General features: G+C 43.2%; 1 protein-coding gene across 1 annotated transcript in view; it reads right to left on the bottom strand.

Moving 5' to 3' along the window:
- Nucleotides 1-21,731, bottom strand: part of FBXL4 (F-box and leucine rich repeat protein 4) — a 267,402-nt gene that overhangs the window by 197,752 nt on the left and 47,919 nt on the right. The window lies entirely within an intron of this gene.

Genomic DNA, 21,731 nt, shown 5'->3' with positions numbered 1-21,731 from the left:
CAACCGGATCTAAAATGAACAAGTTCTCATTAAACACCATAATGGCAGTCAGACAGAGAAGACCGTGGGAAAAATACAGTTCCCATCTATAAAAGACTTGTGTGTGAAAACTAGTTTTAATAAGCAAAAACTTAAAGAAGATATGTATTTAATTGTAAAGAAAAGCTACCAGTTTCGCCTGAACCTTAAAACTGCAATGCTCCAAGTACTTACTGGCACCATGAATATAACTGAATTTGTTCAGAAGAGAATCTAAAGCGTTCACGGATTATTCCCCACTCTCAGAAGGTTACATATGTGGGTGGTGAACTGAGACTGGAACAGTAATTTCTCCCTCAAATTAAAACTTCCAACAAAACTAGTATATTTGCAGCAAAAGTGTGTCACTCAGCAAAACGTGCATAAACAGCAAAGTACAGGTCAGTATTTAACAGCTTAATTGCTTTTATCACAGTTTTTACGGTTGTAATGAACAAGCAGTGCTCAGAATTATGCGTTATTTTCAAATGTTCAAACAATTTTGACTTGGTATTCAGTTAATGGAAAGAGACAGTTATGCGCCATAAAGGAAACCTCAAATAAATAATGTCTCTAAATAAAGCTTTAATATTTTAACAAATACCCAAGGAGGAAGGAGGACGTCTCTGAGCAAAAGTAGAAGGAATAATACATTCGGATTTAAAGTTGACAGAGTAATAATTTTTTCATCAACGTATCATATTAATTTTGTTTATTTAATACATTTTACGTAAAGAAAGCTGTACGCATAACAAAACAAAATTGTTCTTGATACTCAGATATGTGCATGTATGGCTAGAACAATAGATCCTGCAATATTCTACACTCTTTTAAAATAAGAGCATTAAAGTCCACAAGAACAAAACACCAACCTGATAGGGAAGAGCTCTCGATATCGTGCCCTATAAAGCAGACACCTAGGTGTAAACAGCTAGTGGAAGAAGGAAACTTTGACCAGTGAAACATAAATCCTGAGCTTCACATAAAGGAAAAATAATTAAATCTACCTATTGCCAAACTTACAGATTCCAGGCAGTACTCGAAATTATGGGTCTTAAGGTCAAGTAAACTTTACACAATATCTATAATACATACGCCTGGCAAATACTATATCAATTAATACACAGGTTACAACTCACATGACTTTGACATCAAAAGCATATACTGACATGTAAAAAGAACCATTATGCAGCAAGAGAGACAATACTCAACTGCAATTCTGCACCAACGAAAAAGATCAACATGAACTCAGAGTGGAAAGACATCTGGGCAAGAGAGTGAGTATTAGTAAGATCACATGCTGTGACTTGTTGACGCTTCTTTCACTTTGATTTATGGGAAATATATTTCTGAGTTTTTGTTACTGCTTTTTCCAAGGTGTTAAGTACAAAAAAATGTAAAAAGCGTATACTTAGTCCCTTTTATATAACAGAACCTTTCCATCAAAATAGATAAAAAAGCAAAAACAAATAATCAGATTTACCGCTACACTTTGTGTGGGAGATTGCTAGTAACTCAACAAACTCCATAGAAGTGCCCTAAAAAATCTACCAAAAACGAACATTCCTGGCATGTGCCCATTTTTACTAAAAATAATCAGCTTGTTTAAGTTTTTGGGAAAATAAAAATCATAATAATAAAAATAAGCAGGATCACAATCGCTATTTCTTCACAAATATTCCTCATCCATCTTGAGATATATCCCCAGACATTACGATGAAGTCTGGGCAACAAGTAACAACAAAAAAACTTCAGGAGCAGAGTGACTGAGGGAGTACTTAAAAGTAACTTTATTACTCCATAAAGGGGTTGCTCATGTTTGTTACCCTAAGTCCTATATCCACAAATCAGACGCATGAGAATTTGACCTGATCCACATTTTTAGAGCTCTATTCAACCAAACTGTTTCTCTCTTTTGGTGGGGAACCATTCTCAACAGCAGACATATGTTGTTTTTATCTAATGTTGGCCTGTATTACTCATTGAAGCACAAGACGGTTAAGGAATGAGACAGACAGATTGACAATAATCTCTCCTTTCCCACACTGCCTATATACGATGAAGCTTTATCTAACCAATAGAATGTGTGAAAAACTGAAACCTCATCACATACTTTGCTTCCTATTTCATACTCTGATCCTGTGGGGGAGTTTTTTTCTTTACTAGAGGGATGAAAAAAATATATCCAGATCAAGCAACAGAGCCAATATCACGCAGACTGATGATAATAATGGAATCCTTCGGTCAATTTGTTTAGGCCTTGCTAGACCCTAGTGCGGTAGTGGAAGAAACCGCCCTACTTCCAGGTAGTTAGTAAAGGAAAATGAAAATAAGGAAGCCATGGTTAGTCGAAAATAATTCTCATTTTCTCAGCCTAGTGTCTTCTGTAATGCTCACCCTAAGCCCCTCCAACCTTTCCACCCAATCTAGAAATAAAGAGAATGAACTCTTTCAGAAGAAAGCTCAGGGGTATAAAAGTGACCTGTCATCCCGACACATGCTCTCCTTCATAAGCATATCAAGAAGACATTCAATAATATTACCTCACATGGGCTGGAGGCTTCCAAGGAAAAGAATGGCAATGGCTGATGAAAAGGTAGGCTTTATGCGCCCTGGAGTTTATTAAAGAAGGCACACATGGATGAGACCTACATCATTTGAAAGATCCAAACAGAGCAGTAGTATGAGAAAACAAATAGGGCTTTTTTCTCCCAAAAACACGCATAAACCAAATCTGAATATTACACTAACATCAGAAAAGTGAATATCTTCATCCAAGATCGTGCCCTTAATAGCAACAACCACAGCAACTCTATGAAGTGCAATCAGTAGGGGTAGAGTTGACAGTGGCCGTTGAAATTTCTACATCAAGCGCCTACTAAACCTCTATGGTGGAAAACGCATTTCATTTCATTCCTCTAACGTGGTGACAGAGGGTTGAGCTTATTTAAGAGGTGCAAGGCAATAACCTCACACCAGTTGATGTTGGAGATCATAGAATTGCGGTAATTCCTCTTTTTTTTTAGAACTCCTACCATTGGTCCTCGGCATTGATAACCTCCACAGTGAACGCATGACCTTGTCTGGGCATACCGGTAGCCCTATGGGCACCTCACTTAGAAAAACAAAGCAAAAAATAAAAAGTGCTAGGTGGAATACATCTCAGCCACTGCCTATTTCTGTGGGTCACATTTAAGACCATCATTTTCTTAAGCACTCTGTCACTCCAGACACACACCAGCTGTAAGAAAATGAGTTATATGTCTGGGAAGAAAAATTTAATCAGGTAAAATACCGTTTTTTAGATTTAAAACGTGGTAAGCTCCTGGTAGATGTAGCAAAGAACACAAAGGTTTATCTTGCGTTCAATATTTAGTAGTGTCTAAACTATTAAAAAGTCACAACAAAAAAACAAATAGTAATGCACAACGAGTTTCTGAAAATCAAGAAATTTAATATGGAAAAAGGCACAACAATGATTACATTCCAATACAGGGATTCCAAGATATGTTTTTCAAAGGTTTTAAGTTGAAAACCGCCAGGAAACACCATAACGTCTATGGGTGAGGTTGATCAGGACATAGGCACTGGTCGAGGCCAACCACAATGCAGTAGGAGGGCCAACACAGTGAAAGATTTTACCTTCTGAAAAACTTTATGAAAGTAGAAATCCTCCAGTGGGGCAAGGTTGAAGGCTGTATCCAGTGAAGTCAGTTGGACACTGGACAAGGTCCTGCTGAACCTATATGTTTTGTTGGCCAGCTCTGATGGGGAAAATTCAGATTTCCCCCCATTGAAGTCCTCTCACCAGTTGTATACTTTTCAAACCTTCGCTTAGTAAAGGTTTTTTGATAATGGCTTTGTCTATATTTAGAGCTCAGTTAGTCGCAAGGATTCAATTAACTTTTCTTTCACGCAGCAAAAAGCTCAAAGCAAAAAAAAACCAAGCTGTCAAAGTCTACACAAAGATTTATGTAACTACGCAAAAAGAAGCATTTTCTCACACCAGCAAAAAAACACTTGGCCCTCCTGCAACTGTCAGGCCATGCTCTATTCATATATTGCATCAAACTGCATTTTCTTGCATGCATCTCTCTGGGAAGACTTCCCTCTGACACTCCACAGTATAAGGTAAGTTCAGCCCCTCCATAACTGGGCTCCATTGCCTCCATCATGTTGGGGTCATGTGAAAAGAAGGTCTTTAGTGTGAGGAATGTGTGTTGCACATACAGACTGCTGAGTAGCATTTCACAGCAGAAAATGATGATTTAATTTGTGGCAACATGGCGACACCCTTTATGGACATCCCAACCTACACAAATACCCTTCCAGTCCCTCCCTGCAGGAATTTGTTTTACTGATGGCTGGGGAAGGTATCCAGCCCATTCCCACAACCTGGGTGAAAATCAAACATATGCCATTTCCTGTACTGTGGCTGTTTCAACCGGCAAACGCAAGAGATGCACAACTTAGTCTGAGGCCAATAGACAAAACCCCTTGACTAGGCTGGATTGGTCTACATGCGAGCCATGTGCTCAGAAGCTCTCAAAATCAGGCCAACAAACAACATGATACTCAAGGACTGCAGGATCACCGAAACATTTCAAAGCCAAACATCTGGTTGGCTCAGGTTCCCTGCATTCACCCTACGGAGGAGGAGAAGTACTGGCCCCCTCAGCTCGTACTTGGTTTGTGTTTCATCATGTGAACACTTGGGGCACCTGCACAACCATTCAATAATAGAACACACCTGATCAGAAGTGGAAAACATACGTGACTGACACTCATTCTCCAGACTTTGTCCAAATTTGGAAATGCCTTAGAAATCGCCTTTCTCATATGCCTGAAAAGAGAAGGAAGAAATACGTTCATGTCAAGGAGCTGGGATTCGTCATCCAGGATGACTGACATGAATCTGAGTAAAATCCGAACAAGGTACAGAAGGCAGTAGGCACCACAATTTGATGGTGGTTGGTGTACAGCAGATAGACTGCCCAAGAGCCAAGATGTTGTCCTTGTTCACACAGAAAATAAGAAAAGCATCTGGGTCGAGGAGGTTCTCCAATACCTTCACAGATTGCGAATGAAGTACCTTCAATTTTCCAGACCTATACCTTCCTTTTAAAGAGCCTATCCACCCTTTTTCAGGAGGTCTATTTCTACTGACTGAATGAGGTAAACCTGAGTTCTTCTTGCTCTGGAGCTATAGCTAGTTCAAGCTGTAATCAAGACTAACCCTAAACTGACCAGTTTGGATTTGAGACTGGTGCCACCAGCAAACATTTCTTGGTCCGATACCTCTGAACTACCGACTGGAGTCAAAGATCCTAACTTTCAAATCAGACAGAGTTGAGTAAACGAAGTCCCATAGGATAGCAGACTAAAAAGGCCAATGTTATCCTACGCATAACACTGCAATTGAATTTATATAGTGGTTACTACCCCTCATAATGTGTTGAAGGGCTGTATGGCGGTTAGCAAGCTACTCCATACGCCTAAGTTAGTAATAAATCCAGTGATTATTCATCATTGGTGAATACTTGTTGGTTATTGGGTTAGTTTTGTGAGCTGAGGAAAAGGAAGCATTTCTTCCAATTTCTGGTGGTAAATTAGGTTAAAAATTAGTTAGGTTAAATTGTGTAAATTTTGGATTGAGTCCATGCAAATGGGGAATAAAGGCTATAAGTAATCGGGTGAAGGAGGAGGTTAACCCCGTCCATGCTCATGACGAGCTCAACACAACTTGGTAGCGTGTAAAAAACACGCTTAAATGAACATAAGTCCAACATCTGCACCATGAATCAAAAATCCACAGTAGCCACTCATTTCAATGAAATGAAACATGCCGTTTCTCAACTGAAATACACTATTTTGGAAGTCATTAACAAAGTGGAGGGAAGAGACAATAACCAGCATTTACTCCAAAGAGAAAACTACTGGATATATAGACTACAGTCGATGAGACCATTTGGACTAAATGAACGCATCGAATTCTCATGTTATCTATAAATAACGTTTACAGACATCCCTATATTTGGGATCATTAGTTCTGGAAAATTCTTCTAGTTGTTATACCAAGTATTCCTTATTATTCTGTTTCGATATGATTATATTTTGTTTTACCTGTATTTAACACATTCAGAGTGCATTATCATTTAATCCTTCACATGTAGTCACACTTGTGTTGTTTACTATGCTTCAGCAAATCAGGATTCACACACAATGATTGATAGTCCTTTGTTTAGTTTTATGTTTAATCATGTGACCGCTTACAGACATTCCCATGTTTAGTTCTGAAAATTCTACTTTTTAGCATTATGTTGTTTTGATATGACGACATCTTGTTTTTGTTTCTCCCATATTTTTTACATGCAGTCTCAATCGTGTTGTTTACTAAGCCTCGGCATATTAGAACTTACACACACCGACCCGATAGTCCTTTGTTTAGCTTCATGTTTAATCATGTGACCCACACTTCCGATTTAACTAACACTTCCGCGTTAACCTCGTAACCCACTGCGGAGCCTTTGAACCGGCGCGAACCTACTCGTCTTCATTTTCTTCTAAAAGTAAGTTCACGGAGCACCCGTTATGTAACAGCACTCAATCCGTAGCATTAGCCGCTTCACATCAGCCGTTCCTAACGCTGGGGTCATTAATGCACCATAAGTTTGGGCACAACTCGTATTTAGCATGTCACGATGAGATTTCACTGCATTGACCCGGCGAAGTTTTCATTCGTTTAATTAATTCTCGTATACCACATAACGTCCACCTTGCATCTGTTTCACAAACCGGCATTTATTTACGCATTTCAATCACCAAGTGCTAAACAATCACATGGTTAACTCTTCACTCGTTTTTTATTTGATTCTATTCACAAGCTGTCATATACTCACGGTTATGAGCACGCTTTTCCAATTCATTGAGTTTGTTCCACTAGCACATTTTTAGACCCCATTAGCAAAGAATACATAGGTTCTTTATATGTCAATCTTTTAGATGCTCCCCGACGAAGGACAACCGTCCGAAATGCATTGGAGCAGGAAGGAAAAAAAGTTGAATTTATCGTTGCAATAAATATGTGAATTAACATACCGAATTGAATACAATGGATTAAAAACCTTTTGTTCAAGAAGAACTGAATAATCATGTTTCTTTAAACTTTGGAGGCAAGAATCGCCATAAAGTGTGCCCTAAGGGATGCTATCAGTTCCTTATTGACAGCACTTCATACTTTGAATAATAACCGAGTCAGCCCCGTGCGTGAGGTGCATCATCAGAGCTGTGTGAATAATAGCTGTGAGCCCGTGCGTGAGGTGCATCATCAGAGATGTGTGAATAATAACAGCTGTGAGCCCCGTGCGTGAGGTGCATCATCAGAGCTGTGTGAATAATAACTGTCAGCCCCGTGCCTGAGGTGCATCATAAGCGCTCTGTGAATAATAACAGCTGTGAGCCCCGTACCTGAGGTGCATCATGAGAGCTGTGTGAATAATAACTGCCAGCAGCCCCGTGCTGAGGTGCATCATCAGAGCTGTGTGAATAATACCTCCGTCAGCCCAGTGCTGAGGTGCATCATCAGAGCTGTGTGAATAATAACTGCGTCAGCCCCGTGCTGAGGTGCATCATCAGAGCTGTGTGAATAATAAAAGCTGTGAGCCCGTGGCTAAGGTGCATCATCAGAGCTGTGTGAATAATAACTGCGTCAGCCCCGTGCGTGAGGTGCATCATCAGAGCTGTGTGAATAATAACAGCTGGGAGCAACAGCATACTTTTGCACACACTCTCACTGCTCACCAATTCAAAGTTTGCTAAAAATGTTATGCAACGCATTGTCATACACAATGCCAATAACTCAAACTTTAATGCTGTGAGACCTATTGCATTGTAAATGCTTGTTTCTTTGAGTTACTGAGCTATGTGGTAAGTCTGGAGAGAGGGTTGATGGAGTTTTTTGGTGACATTCAGAGGAGTGGACAATCCCTGGGGTTCGCCTTCTAATGTGTGTGCTCGAGACAAAGGCATGAGTGGAAAGTTTGTAAGCAAGACATGGGTCTCCCTGTTATTAGCAGTAGTTTGTAAAGTGAATCTGTTTATTTAGCACTTCCATGATCTTACAGTGTCCTAAAGACTATCTGCTCGCAGGAAGAAAATAGGAACATCTGGATTCTTTCCTGAATTACACTATGAATAAACAAACCTTGACCAACCTTCTGAACTTAAGTGATGTTCAGTGACTCTGATGTTTGCAGACAAGTAGCTCCAAGATTTGCCCCATGAATGGAGAATGTATTGCCACCAATGGTTTCCTACCTGTAAGCAAAAGTTATTAACCGTGGTGCCAGTGCACAACATAAAAGCCTGTGTTGGGAATATTTTGTAATGTTTGTGTGAATGGATGTTGGTCTTTTGCCATTAATAGCTGTGTGTGTGATGCACAATAGTTTGAAAGCATTGATACATTTGTGCTCTATCTTGGCTGCAGATGGTACTAGCTACTTTTTAGTTGTAAAATGAAAGTACTGATTTGACATCTATATTATTGAGTGCCATATAACGGAGAAAAAGACGGAGGTGAAGCAGTAAGAAGCTTGCTCTCAGAGCTCTCTGCAGTACTTCTCAACCAAGAGATCCCAAGTGTTCAGTGCTTTTACAATTAGTTTCCTTTAACATATAATTAAAGCAGGAATGATGATGAAGAGTTGTGATTGCATAAATCACCACCCAGCACCAGTAGAGGTGACTGCGAAACGGCACCCAGCCTACACCTGTGAAGTGTGCCCACTGCTGAGTGCCCCACTAAGGACGCACGCCTCACCAAGACAAAGCAAGATACCTACAACCCCCTAATCAGGTCAACAACTGGGGTGACCCTAAGGGAGATCCTAAGGTGCCTCGCAGTCTTCTCCAGTGGGACCTGCATGTATAGGTCAGGAACCCGGATAGCGTGCAGTCAGCGCCGCTAACACCTACCCCCACCGTCTGGTCAGGACAGTTCAGCAGGACCTAGTTGCCTGCCCTTGTACGACCTCAAGGCATAAGGTTGTATGAACATCCATTTTCACGGTGTAGTACGTTTCACATAGGTCCTGACGAATTGCCATCCGGGCAAGAAACATGTTGACCTGATTAGGGGGTTGTAGGTATCTTGCTTTGTACTACCCTAAGCACATTTTAATCAAGGGCGTCAGCCACGTCAATAAAACTTATTGTGGATTGACCCACCTTTTTTAATTCACCACTTTCTCACGGCTACACCCTTTTTCTTTCCCTCACACCCGCATGCACCATATGGCTGGAACAAAAGATCTCCGATAAAGAGCCCCTTTGCGGGTGCCCGTCAGACATTGCAGCACCAGTCTGACGAGGAGCAGAACCCATATGATGAAGCATGCCATCTAGCTTGCTAGGTGTGTGAGGGTTTTAGTTCCAACAAGGGAAATTCCCCTTCTTTGGCTTTTCTTTCCTTCTCTTTCCACGCTCCACTCGGCATACTCTGGCTTTCCACCCCCCCTGGGGAACTTTGTACATTGTTTTGTTGCTAGTCTCTTGGACACGTACACTGGACCCCGTTAAAAATCGTCCACTCACGGTTCCACCTGTTGTTGTAATGTGATTAAACACTACCCAAGATCATCCTAAATAACTCCCACTTAGTAGTAAAAACACACAATCAAGGAGGAAGAATGCGCCGTCTTACAGATGACACAGACCTGGTTTTCATTGGATGCTGGTACTTCGCTGTACATCCCTATGCAACTAGACTTTAAAATCCCATTGAAGAAATGACCGTGTATCGGAAGCAGAGATATGGTACTCGCTTATCAGCCATCACAGTTATATTCCAAGGTCATAAGCTCAAACTATACCTCATTCGAACACATGCCAGTGTTCATGCTCTAACTCTTCTTTTATCCCCTCATTAATAGACCTTGAAACATAATGCAATCTTGCATTTAGAAAGGAAATTAGAGATCTTGTCTTGTTCATCGAAACTCTATAGCAAAGTTACACACCTTAGGTGATACCACAGCTTCTCCGAGTACATGCACCAGAAAGTAACAGCACAATGCAAGGGACAAACATTTAGTGTCTAGATTTCATCCACATTATTTCAGGACCCACACAGTCCACAAATCATGCATTTCAAATGGTGTTTGTTCTCCTGTTGCGTCATAACTTCATAATCAAATGTCAAGTCCAAATCCTTGACAAACCAGGCCCTGCTGCATTCTCTATTTCAGAAGGCAATCAAACAAAAATGAAATTTCTGAAGACTAAACTATGAACAGGCCGACCACCCATCAGATGCTCATGTAAAAGATCTTCAACACTGAAAAAACAATCGAGAACTATTAGGGCTCTGCAACTCAAAAATTCATTAAACAGTTACACATGGTAGCAATGAGCCTGAAAACAGAATGAGAATGGTGAAAGATCCCTCTAGCAACTTAAAGAAAGCAACAAAACTTGTAAGAAAACACCACACAGAATAGAAGGCAAAGGCAATTATGTACCTACTCAAAGTGAGGCAACTTCTCAAATATTTCGAAGAAGTAACTAAGCTAGATTCATTAAAAGATGTTCCTATCAACCAAGGCCAACAGCACTACAAGAACATAATGTCATTCTTGGACAATGAAAGTTACACTATGAGATAACGTATAGGATAGCCTCAAATTTCTTACCAGTGACCAGATCAATGTCACTATCATAAAGTCATTTTCATCTTTCATTCCTGTGAGCAGCATAAAAATCCTCAAAGCTGCTTATAAGCTTCAAGTCTTGAATATCTCACATGATCCTTGCTTGGCTGCTACAATTAAGAAAAGTTTGCCATCACTGGAACAGCATCTACTGGGAATTATTAATGCTACATTCTCCAATGAATAGTGCAGGGCACATTAAAGCATACACTTGTTATTCCCTCAATAAAAAACCAAAAGGCTCCAGAAAACTCAAGACGTGCTCAATCCCGGATTTCTTAGTAAACACATGGTGGAAAACCCAACAACTGCAGACATATTTTACACATTTCAGATCAGGGGGGAAGAACCAAGACTGCAATTTTTTACTTTAGAGAACATCCGTCCAACTTCCTTGATGCTGCATAACTGGAATCCTCACCAGCTATCCCCAAAGGCAGTGGCAACACTGGTGTCAATCCAAAACCATCTATAAATTAAGCCAGAACATTGGACCGCATTCTCCAGAATCCATCACTACGGATGTGGCATCAGTACAGTTCCCGCCATCTATCTATACAGGCATTGACATCACTTTATGCCTCCTCCTTACTCATGCCAACTTATCAGGCTGTCCCACCGCCTGGGGGGCACCACATAAGGGAAGATACAGACATGGTGTTACATGTTTGAGCTAAGAAGGTTCTTCATCTAGAAATCTTGCTCCACTTCAATCATATACAAATTATGAATACATTATGTGCCTCACCCAACACCAACCAACCCTACTGTCACATCAAGAGCTAGACCACACTAATGCTCACACAACATCTTGATAATAAATAGACCCCACACCACACTAACCGCCTAATACTCCAACTCATGCTCAAAAACAAACACTCTGCAGTATTCCAGACACTAGACCTACCACAACTCTACACTCTCTTCAACAAAGAACCGTGGCTCACCCCCACTTTCTACACACCTGGAAGTCTTTATTGCATGATTAAAAAAAAAACCACTTTCTATATCTCCTAGTTCCAACAGCAAACGGCATCCAGAGTGCAGAACATGAACAACAGAGAAAGGAGGCCTTGCCATCATCAGTTAGTCCTCCTGGTCCTTCAGCATAGGTAAGCCAACATAACTCCACTGCATGGAGGTCTTCAAATGCCACTTCCCACTCTTTGCAAATTAGTCCAACACCACTTGAACACAACAAGTACTTCGCAAACAAATTCTCATACCACCTCATCTGATACATCCACATACCCATATACTGCAACTTCAACCTCCCGAATAAAGCAAGCAGGAAAAGGACAAGAGACACCCTTCTGGTACAGCATGCCACCCACAGAGACTCCAGTTTAAGATCTGACATTTGATTTTCTCTAGAACACCAACAATCCCATGCAAGCTTCACTTAGCCTTGGAATGGACAGATCACCTTGCCATATCCCTCATTATAGCCAGTGTCAAACCAATGCAATGAATGCCTCAAGATCAATCAGTGGCAACCATTGCAGGCACAACAACCAATAAGTCCTGGAATTATGCTCAAATTCACCAACACAACACTTTATTTGAAGGTCTCTTCTGATCCAGATAGCCAACATCTCAAATACCTCTTGCACCTCATTCAGACTTGAATGTCCAGCACCTAACTGAATCTTAACCCCCACCAAAACAGAATTACTGCTATTTGGCCAGAATAATCAAGAATTAGTCCAAACCTGCCTCAAAAAACATAACCACAAGTGTATTAATACCCTATTTCTTGATAAATGACAAGTCACTCAGATTCTCCTTGGACAATAACCTCATGCACAAGGAACATATCACTGAGAAAGCTGAGATGGCCTGGTACCAATTCTCGTATTGAAGATATACCTCCCATCTGGATAGTGGCAGGCAATGCCATAAATCTATGGCTTCCACACAGGCTCCCCCTACAAGAATCCTACAAGCCATAGGATACATCATCAAGGGCCTAAAGAAATATAATCACATCACATCCACTCTGATGGAACTCCACGGGCTACCTTTGCCACCCACAGCATCTTCAAATCTAGCTGCATCATCTACATAGCCATCACAACCAGCAGCCCTGCCTAACTGCAGCTCACAATCTCCTGTAGATATGTATCACTCTGCATACCTGCAGCATTATGAGACTGAAACGAAGGGTAAACCAAAACAAGCATTGGAAATTCGATAGGTCTCGCATTAGGAAAGTTTGAGCTATTGGTCTTATAAATGACTTTTTTTTATGTATGTGTTTTATAAAATAGCTAAATTAATAGCTTTGTCATTTACAATGCCAATAGTTATAACTTTCGCAAATGTGACACCTATAGCATTTGTAATGCAACATGTTTTGTATTTACGTGACTTAGATGTATTGATATTACAAATAACAATGGCTTTTAATTTTTTTAAATAATTAATACTTAAATAATTTTTTTAATTTGTAATGTCAATAGCTTAAAACTTTTGTAAATAGCTTTAGTGAAGATTATGTTCAGTGTTTTTTATTGTGACGAAAATCCAAGAACAGAAGTGAAATATTAACATCTTTTTTGTGATTTGTAATAAAGCTTGAAAGCTTGAAAACAGCATGAAACATTGAAAGAACATATTTGAACCAGTGATGCTGTGGTGGTGCGGAGTGATGCTGTGGTTGCGCTGAGTGATGCTGTGGTTGCGCTGAGTGATGCTGTGGTTGCGCTGAGTGATGCTGTGGTTGCGCTGAGTGATGCTGTGGTTGCGCTGAGTGATGCTGTGGTTGCGCTGAGTGATGCTGTGGTTGCGCTGAGTGATGCTGTGGTTGCGCCGAGTGATGCTGTGGTGGCGCCGAGTGATGCTGTGGTGGCGCCGAGTGATGCTGTGGTGGCGCCGAGTGATGCTGTGGTGGCGCCGAGTGATGCTGTGGTGGCGCCGAGTGATGCTGTGGTGGCGCCGAGTGATGCTGTGGTGGCGCCGAGTGATGCTGTGGTGGCGCCGAGTGATGCTGTGGTGGCGCCGAGTGATGCTGTGGTGGCGCCGAGTGATGCTGTGGTGGCGCCGAGTGATGCTGGGGTGGCGCCGAGTGATGCTGGGGTGGCGCTGAGTGATGCTGGGGTGGCGCTGAGTGATGCTGGGGTGGCGCTGAGTGATGATGTGGTGATGCTGAGTGGTGCTGTGGTGGTGCGGGGTGATGCTGAGTGATGATGTGGTGATGGTGAGTGGTGCTGAGTGGTGATGGTGAGTGGTGCTGAGTGATGCTGTGGTGGTGCTGAGTTATGCTGGGGTGGTGCTGAGTGGGAGATGGGGAGAGGGAGAAAAAGGAGAGCAGGGAGAGGGTAAAGAGAGGGAGAGAGGAGAGAGGGGGAGAGTGGAGAGAGAGAGGGGGAGAGAGGAGAGAGAGACGGAGACAGCGAGAGAGGAGAGGGAAGTGAGGGAAAGGGAGAGAGGGAAAGGGAGAGAGGGAAAGGGAGAGAGGGAAAGGGAGAGAGGGTAGAGGGAGGGAGGAGGAAGCCGAGAGCGAAGGACGGAGGGGAGAGAGAGGGGAGGGAGGGAGAGAGGAAGAGAGAGAGAGGAGAGCAGGCAGAGGGGGAGTTGGGGAGAGGGAGAAAAAGGAGAGCAGGGGGAAGGTAAATAGAGGGAGAGAGGGGGAGAGAGGAGAGAGAGAGGGAGAGGGTGAGAGAGAAGAGAGGGAAGTGAGGGAAAGGGAGAGAGGTAGACGGGGAGAGTGAGAGAGTGAGGGGAGGGAGAGAGAGGGAAGGAGGGACAGGAGAGGGAGTGGAGTGAGAGAGGAAGAGAGGTAAAGAAAAATAGAAAACTGGGAAGCCTTGCTTCAAAAAGAGGCATACCTTATGTTTTACTTATTTGTAACACAATACTGATATTGCCGACCACATTAAACATGTTAGGATGTTGTCAGAGCATGTGGTTTCATAAGAGTTCCATCTATTAATTGGAGAACTTCAAATTGTCACCCTACATAAATCTAAATGAAACAAACGTATGTTCGACATGATATAGACTACAGATTTAAGGTGTGTATTGGTCACACAGACAGGCAGTTAGGTGTCAATCGAAGAGAGGGCGCTACTGCACGCTTAAAAAAAGACTAATCTTAATATTGCCACATAAATCTGCAGCCGCATGTGACTTTATCGCACCAGCTAACCCATAAAAATAATGCGCATGCACATTGACAGGCGAGACCTAAAAAGACGCCTAATATCCCCCAAGTTCTGCTTTTATTATAAGCAAATCTGGAATCTCATATGCCCCTTCCCTACCTGCACCTTGCTGCTTGGAACAAAAGCAGACAACCTGCAGGTCCTGCTGAAAGTGTTATGCTGTTAGAAAACTACCCCGGGACAAAAGTTCAGCATTTCTGTGAATTACGGGAACAGTAGGAAATGAAATTGGCACTTAGTTGAAGGCAACCAGCTTTGCAGCAGGGTAGACCGCGTTATCAACTGAAAATAATGAGTAGACGGAGTCTACCCTCGACTCGAGACCCAATGAATAGCTCACCAATTATAATTGTTTGCAGTTCTACATAGCGCAAACTCGACCGGAAGGTATTAGGTAGCTTTACATGAGTAGCAGTTGCATTATACAAGAACACATTGTGATGCCTTGGAATTGGAGAAAATGCTGTCTGCTGTGAAGGGCTGACAAAGAAATGTAATTTCTTACCAATTCAGGAGTCAATAAGTAAGTTTCTGGAACGCGCTTCCAGGACTCATTAAGTAGCGCTCCAAAAGAAAGCAGTTTTCCGGCAGCCGCCCATATATTACATGAAATACACTTTATAGCTCTTCTAATGTGCGCGCCCTTCCCTAATTTCTCTTGCTAATAACTTTTCTTCACGTTGCCCGGAAGTCGTTCGGTGTCACGTGCTGCCGGCATCTCTGGATTCTTGCGAGATCTGTCCGGTGAGTAGTGACAGAGCAACGAAGATGGCGGCGCTGGAGAGCGATGCTAGTGGAAGTGAAGTGACGACCGCCTCTCCTAATCAGGTGAGCAATCGCGGTATTACGAGGATAAGGGGGTGGTAGGAACCCACTGAGAAAGTATACAAGTCGACGGTGGGGGTCACTTAGAGAAACAGTGCTCAAGGTGTCTGAGAGCAAACCACAGCAGAGCTTGCGTGGTAGTCGGGAGGATCATCTGTGCAGTGTTTTAATGTGTGGGACATCACGTCACCAGGAGGCGTTAAGATAAATCCAGTCCAATCTATATTTTTAGGCAAAGGGGCTGTTTAGTCTAATGTTTAGTCTGATGCTTTCACGGCCTGGCGGCCGTGAAACTGAAAGCACGGCCGGCTGTGAAAGCATTTGATGCCGCCTCTCCTACTCAGGTGAACAATCGCGGTATTACGAGGATAAGGGGGTGGTAGGAACCCACTGAGAAAGTATACAAGTCGACGGTGGGGTGTCACGTGCTGCCGGCATCTCTGGATTCTTGCGAGATCTGTCCGGTGAGTAGTGACAGAGCAACGAAGATGGCGGCGCTGGAGAGCGATGCTAGTGGAAGTGAAGTGACGACCGCCTCTCCTAATCAGGTGAGCAATTGCGGTATTACGAGGATAAGGGGGTGGTAGGAACCCACTGAGAAAGTATACAAGTCGACGGTGGGGGTCACTTAGAGAAACAGTGCTCAAGGTGTCTGAGAGCAAACCACAGCGGAGTTTGCGTGGTAGTCGGGAGGATCATCTGTGCATGGTTTTAATGTGTGGAACATCACGTCACCAGGAGGCGTTAAGATAAATCCAGTCCAATCTATATTTTTAGGCAAAGGGGCTGTTTAGTCTAATGTTTAGTCTAATGCTTTCACGGCCTGGCGGCCGTGAAACTGAAAGCACGGCCTGCCGGCCATGAAAGCCTTTGATGCAGAAGGGGGTGGAGCGGGAAGAGCTGCTGGAGGCACCAAGCTGGGTTAACAGATGGCTGGCGATTTGATGTTGTGCACGCGCATTTTAGGTCAATGCGCTTTACCTCTGTTTAAGCCCCTATAGTCTCGCCCGCTCAATGCGCATGCGCAAAAAAAGAAGACAGTCCTTTTATCCATGCAGGACTGTAAAGACATCCTTGTATCATTCCGAACTGCTTATACCCTGCTCCATATTTAGGGAAGAGCTGAAGACACACAGCTTAACATTACATTACGATAAAACAGCAATCCACAATTGTTCTTAAAAAGCAGCTGGTACTACAATCGTATGTGGATCTTATCACTCACCATGTACAACACTACAGTGCCTTTTGGATAGGTTTGCAACATACAAGTACCACACAAATAAATACTTCTCGACTCATTCACCGCTTATAATATGGAGAATCATAATACGCACCTGGAGCATCTAGACAAAATGGGTCGCTATCAGATAATGGAAGTGGCCTAGCCCCACTCTGGCAGCTAGGACTCCAACACACTACGACAAATTAACCAATATTCATGTTTAAGAGTTTAATTAATGTTAAATCATCCAAAATCAACCTATAGTCATGGTTATAACAAAAACATTTCAGTGATGTACATAATCAAATCAAACAGCAGATATGTGTGAATTCATCATTATACAAAAACAATCCAATTGACGTCAACCCAATGCATTTCGGGACTTGTAGTCCCTTCATCAGGGGTTTCTGTTAAAGAGAAAAGAAAAAGGAAGCGTATTCAAGAGATGCACATGTCATCATATATACATGGTAAATTACAAATAACATTCACATATACAACAATACATCAGTCACTTTATAACAACAGCAACTCTGATGGAAGAATTAGTTGACCTCTTATGCATTTGTTGATCCACTAACATAAAAAGTCATGACATGACTAACACGTCCTATGTTTATTTAAAACACCAATCTGCTTCATACTGTAACCCAGCTATTACCACTCCAGCAAACTAAATACCAGAGTATTCACTATCACTGCCTATTCAATGTAAAGACAGATAAAACAAAACTTCTGTGCCACCAACCTTATGAGAATAGCGGTTCCCAGAGTAAACTTCACTGAATGGCGTATCCTTTCTGTATGTGTAACCCTGTGAGAAACAGGATTCAAAATGCTATCAAGACTTAACGTCAGTTGTCAAGAACTACCGTATTTACCGGGACTAAACAGCCCATACTTCAGTCACAAGTGCTCACCTCAAATGCGGGTAAACGACGAGTACAATCAAAAAGCTAGTTTTTCTCTTTAATGCACTCTCCCAATGGTCATTCTAAAAGGGTTCTGCAAGTTAAATAAGATCAAATTACAAAATGCGATCAGACAGCATATGCCTATCCAGCGGTACTGCTAGAGCGATAGCTCACCTCAAATGTCTGTAAACCGATAAAAAAAGCGGACAAGACGCTGCTAGGGGAGCTGAAAAATAAACATGACCTCGTAAGCTCATAGATTCTGATCGCGTCTAAAAACATAACAACCCTCCGCTTGCCCTGTTTCCGCTCACCTTATGACCGTCGGACACGAGACCGAAACTCTTCAAACCAGCCAACTGAAAACCCATTACACGTCGCACTTACTTCTACTTCCCGATGGGTGTCACATGCGCGTTGACGTGATCACGTCTTAATCAACATCCATGATGGACTACTAACCTGAACAAACCTTACGCTACGCTTATCAATGAAATAAAGAATGGACAATGCCTTGAAACTGTCATTATAACCGATCTCAGCACTCCAATTTCCTCACGATCGGTATAGCTTAGAACCATATGTTAAAATTTCTCGCAAAAATAAGTACAGGTTCATGAAACATATTGAATAAACAATAAATAGTGATTTAAACAGTATTACAGAGAAAACAGTAGTAAGATATTTTTTATAAACACTGTTAGCCACCCAGACGTACCCATGTACCTTTTCTAATGGGAATAGTTTGTGTAATGCATATGTGAGATCCTAAATAGAGGTTGTGACTTGCAATGTCTGAGTTTACAAAAAACAGGACAATTCCAATTTATCATTGAGCCCATAGGGCATCAAGGTCTGAAGTTTTTTGATCCAATAGACTTCCCTCTGAAGGAGGATTTTCGAATTGTCAGCTCCCGGGGATCGTGAAATTTGTTCAATTATCTAAAATTTGATCTGTGCGATTGAATGTCGTTCCTCAACCCAATGGACCGCCAAGCTCGAGGTAGTACTCTTATTGCGGATTCCGCTCTTGTGTTCCGATAACCGGATTTTAATCTGTTTTTCCTACGTACAGTAGGCCCTATGGGCACTTAATCATGTAAACAACGTACTCTGAATTGCAATTGGTACTGTGTTGTAATTTAATGCTGGCTCCTGTCCTGGGATGCAGGAGGATGTTTCCTGGGATTACATTGTTACAATTTTTGCAGTTCCAGCATTTAGTGGTTCCACTAGGTGTGCCTGTGGACATGGTCAAAGCAGGTCGTTTTTTTGTACTCAGAAATTCTTTCAAATTCTGTGCCCGAGTGAAAGCAAACAATGGTTTTTCTTTAGTGATCCGCAATCAGTTTCAGTCTCAAGAATCTCCCAACGTTTGCTGATAATGCGTTTTATCTCTTGATGATGTTGAATATTTGGAGACAAAGACCATTCGCTTAGTGGTTTTCTTAGGTTGCTTTACTAACAGGTGTTCTCTGGGTGTCAATCTTGCTTTCTGTAATTGAGTATCCAGAAGTGCTTGAGGATAACCTTTATTCATGTAATTGAATTTTTGTTGCTGAAGTGTTGCTTCACATGCTGAATCCTCAGACGAGATACGTCTCGTTCTCAGGAACTAAGAAACTGGTAGATTTTTTATCAAAGTCTGTGGGTGACAGATTTGGTACAAAAGAGCATTATTTTTATTAGTAGGTTTTTTAAAAACCCTCATCTTGATTTTCCCGGAGGTTAGTTCAATCCAGACATCTAAGAAAGATACAAATTTCTTGTTGATACAGTATGTGAATTGGATTCTAGAGTCAACCAAGTTCAACGTGTGAATATTAGCCAACAATGCAGACTCCGGTTTCTTCCAAATTAAAAAAATATCATCAATGTACCGCCTGAAAAATATCAAGCCTTCTTTCCATGTACTGTCAGTCAGTATGAAATCATTCTCAAACTTTGCCATATATGTGTTAGCATATGCAGGCGCTCCAGGAAAACCCATAGAGGTACAGGCTGGTGTGACTGTGCGTTTGCTCAGGGTGGTGGCAGCACCTTGCTAGAGCGCTCGGATCTGTGTGGCAGACTGCGAGGGAATCCTCTTCTGTCACGCGCCTCACGCTGGACTTTTCTCCTGATTTTTAATTCATTTTTAAAAACACCCCCAATTGATTGTCAATTTGTGCTGTGTGTGTTTTTAACCCCTACCTGCTGTTCCGCTGTGTGCGTGAGCGTTTTACCGGTCCCCCTGGGCCCCGGTCCACCGCGGCTTGCCAGTGCCGATTGTAGTGGAGGGCTAGGTCGGGCGCCATTTTGGTAGTCCCGGTTCCCGGCTGGACTCGAGTTAGCGGTCCAGCGCGGGGAGGGGCTTGGCCTTTAAATAGTATAGGGGCTGGTGTGACTGTGCGTTTGCTCAGGGTGGTGGCAGCACCTTGCTAGAGCGCTCGGATCTGTGTGGCAGACTGCGAGGGAATCCTCTTCTGTCACGCGCCTCACGCTGGACTTTTCTCCTGATTTTTAATTCATTTTTAAAAACACCCCCAATTGATTGTCAATTTGTGCTGTGTGTGTTTTTAACCCCTACCTGCTGTTCCGCTGTGTGCGTGAGCGTTTTACCGGTCCCCCTGGGCCCCGGTCCACCGCGGCTTGCCAGTGCCGATTGTAGTGGAGGGCTAGGTCGGGCGCCATTTTGGTAGTCCCGGTTCCCGGCTGGACTCGAGTTAGCGGTCCAGCGCGGGGAGGGGCTTGGCCTTTAAATAGCGATGTGCCCTCGAGCGCGCAGCGGTCGCGCGCAGCGGGCACGCCGACTGCGCGCCGAAGGAGCGCCAAAGGAGGGCCCGTCTGTGCCCGTCCGTGCCCCGGACGGGCCCAGGGCCAGTCACCCTGCCCGGCCTCCTTTTGTGCTGGCTAGCGTAGAGATGCTGCAATACTCTCGAGCGGATCTTCTGAGACTTGCCCCTCATAGCAAGGGCTTGCCGTGCACGCGCGCTAACCCTGCTAATGCTTTGGGAAGATGTACTATGTGTGCATTCCAGCCCCAACCCTTTCTCGCTCCACGTTCAGCTAGCAACGCCGCCACTACCAACATCAGGGCGGGCCTGATCAATGCCAGATCGGCAGTGAAGCATGCGGCTGATATCTTTGAACTACTTTCAGATGGCCAACTAGAGCTGCTGTTCCTTACAGAGACTTGGCTGACTTGTACCTCCGCTCCTAGCGTTGAACTCGCCATTCCCAGGGGGTTCAAGATAGCTAGAGCTGACCGCCCCCTGGGTAGAGGGGGCGGACTAGCGGTGGTGTTCAAGGAGGGATGGAGCTTTGAAACTGAGCCTCTCACTGAGAATCTAGGGGGTGAGGTTCTCCATTTCTCCATCAAAACCTCTCCCCACTTCACCTTAGGTGGATCTTTGATCTACAGGCCCCCAGGCTCAGCCACCCAATTCCTCAACTCTTTAGAAGAACACCTAGTCCCACGGGCATTAGGCTTTCCTAAGTTTCTGTTGGTCGGGGACCTAAATGTCCACATGGATATCCCTGATTCCTCCGAGGCTCGCAGGCTCGGGGAAATTCTGGAGCTTGCCCAGCTAGTACAATGGGTGTCGGGGCCTACACATGTGGGTGGCCATTTACTCGACCTGGTATGTACGAATTTCCCCATCCAGCCAGTGTCGGTGGAAAAAACATCCTGGTCTGATCATGACCTGATCAGGTTTAGCTGGGAGCTGGCAGAGTCCAGCCCCCCGCCCCCCACCTGTCATCGTCAAAAAATTAATCTACCTGCGTTCAGACTGGCCCTGTCTAACACTCGCCCACATCTCAAGGGATGCTTGGACGATGCAGTGGGGGAGTTCAATGAATGGATAGGGCAGGCGGCGACTGCTTCTACCAA

Source organism: Lissotriton vulgaris, chromosome 6, assembly GCF_964263255.1.
Source record: "Lissotriton vulgaris chromosome 6, aLisVul1.2, whole genome shotgun sequence".
Taxonomy (NCBI): Eukaryota; Metazoa; Chordata; class Amphibia; order Caudata; family Salamandridae; genus Lissotriton; species Lissotriton vulgaris.
The sequence above is the reverse complement of the archived record's forward strand: the minus strand, read 5'-3'. Positions and strand labels throughout refer to the sequence as shown.